The sequence below is a fragment of the Myotis brandtii genome, unplaced genomic scaffold (genome assembly GCF_000412655.1).
Source record: "Myotis brandtii unplaced genomic scaffold, ASM41265v1 scaffold686, whole genome shotgun sequence".
Lineage (NCBI taxonomy): Eukaryota > Metazoa > Chordata > Mammalia > Chiroptera > Vespertilionidae > Myotis > Myotis brandtii.
In genome coordinates, this window is record NW_005370683.1 from 724,800 (window position 1) to 726,739 (window position 1,940).

Sequence of the window (1,940 nt, forward strand, 5' to 3'; positions counted from 1 at the left end):
CCCTAAATGAGATATTAGCAAATTAAGCCTTACAATGCATTATTAAGGTGAAATATCAAGTTCAAGTTGGTTTTATTATAGGAATAGGTTTGTTCAATATTAGAATATTATCTTTATTAAAATTTTAATGCAGAAACACTATTATTTCAATAGGTGCAGAAAAATCATTGCATAACATTTAACAACTATTCTTGATAAAAGCTCTTAGTAAAATAGGAATAGAAAGGAATTTTATTTTATAAAAGATATCTACATATATACACACAAACAAAATATAGCAAGTATTGTACTTAATAGTGATGCATTAGAAGCATTCCCTTTAAAATCAGGAACAAGAAAAGATGTCTGTCCATTATGGCTCTTCTTTTGGACATTGTCCTGGGCGTTCTCACCACTGCAATCAGGCCAGATCAGAAAGAATGTTTCAAGATTGGAAAGAAAGAAATAAAACTGTAATTATTTGCAGCTGATTGTTGGCATTGAAAACATAAAATAACCCATGGACAAATTATTAATATTTACAAGGTTGCCAGCTAGAAATCATTATTAAAAAGTCAATAGTATCCCTGTATCCCAGCAACAAATCGATACAATTTTTTATTAAAGAGAAAGATATGATTTCAAACCTCAGAGAAAGCCCCCACAATCTGTAGACATTTGATCTGTGGCAGAGATGGCACTGGAGATATGGAGGAAGGAGGAACTTTCCCATAAATGACACCAGGAAATTCTGAATAAGAAAAAATATGAAAATGGACCACTATCCCATGTCATACTAAAAAATAATAAAAATTAATCCAGGTGCTTTAAAGATCTTAATATAAAATGCAAAATTATAAACATTTCATTAGATAATGTAGGAGATCCTATTCATGACCTCAGATAGCGAAGACTTTCTTAAGATGCAAAAAGCACTAATCATAAAACAGATAAATTTGACTATGTTAAAATTAAGGACTTCTCTGTCAAAACACACCATCAGTGAATCTGCAATTATCTCAAAATAAAATGTTAAAAATTTTGCTGAATTAAATAAATACTATCAAAAGAGTGAAGGTACAATTCTATGAAAATGTATTTGCTTACATAAAACTGACAATGGATTAAATGCAGAGTATATAAGGTATAGCTACAATTTACTTTGAAAAAGCCAGAATATAATAAATAGGAAAAAAATCATCAAAAGATATGAACAACTTTTAAATAGCCTCAATCTGAAAATATCTTAAATATCAATGGAAAGTAGAATAGACAAAATTATGGTACACTAGAATGTTTTAGAGACATTTAAAAAACACAGCCTTGCCCTAGCCGGTTTGACTTAGTGGATAGAGCTCCGACCCTTGGACTGAAAGGTCCCAGGTTCGATTCCAGTCAAAGGCAAGTACCTAGGCTGCAGGCTTGATCTCTGCCTTCTGGGGTGCATATAGGAGGCAACCAATCAATATCTCTCTCACATTGATATTTCTCTTTCTCTGTCTCTCCCCTTCCCTTCCACTATCTCTAAAAAAATCAATGAAAAAATATCCTCGGTGAGGATTAAAACACACACACACACACACACACACACACACACAGCCTTGAATATGTAAATATTTTTAAAATTATGTTAAAGAAAAAAATTAATGTTATAGAATAATATACATAGAATGTCTTTTATTTAACCAACATTTAGCATACAATTAGTAGGGTTGGACCAGATATTTTATAGTTATTGATTCACTCAGTATTCTAAACAATTCAATGACACAACGACTATTATTGCGTTTGGCCTACAGACGCAGAAACTGAGGCACAGAAAGGTTAAATAACTGCCCAAGGTTACATGTCTAACAATGGGGAGGGGACGGATTTGAATCCACGTAATCTGGCTCCAGGGTCCAGAGTATGATTCCATTTATATAAAATTCAAAAGCAGGCACAGGTAACAAAGAATTGCT

The 1,940-nt window shown here is 32.3% G+C and overlaps 1 protein-coding gene across 1 annotated transcript in view; it reads right to left on the bottom strand.

Annotated features, from left to right (window-relative positions):
* Positions 1-316: 316 nt before the first annotated feature.
* The window catches only part of ABCD2 (ATP-binding cassette, sub-family D (ALD), member 2), a 102,761-nt gene continuing 101,137 nt past the window's right edge, over positions 317-1,940 (bottom strand). The window contains exons 10-11 of the transcript XR_314465.2: positions 627-730; positions 317-394 (exon numbers count right to left, since the gene is read on the bottom strand). The gene's annotated coding sequence lies outside the window, so the exon portion shown is untranslated. The remainder of the gene's footprint in view (positions 395-626; positions 731-1,940) is intronic.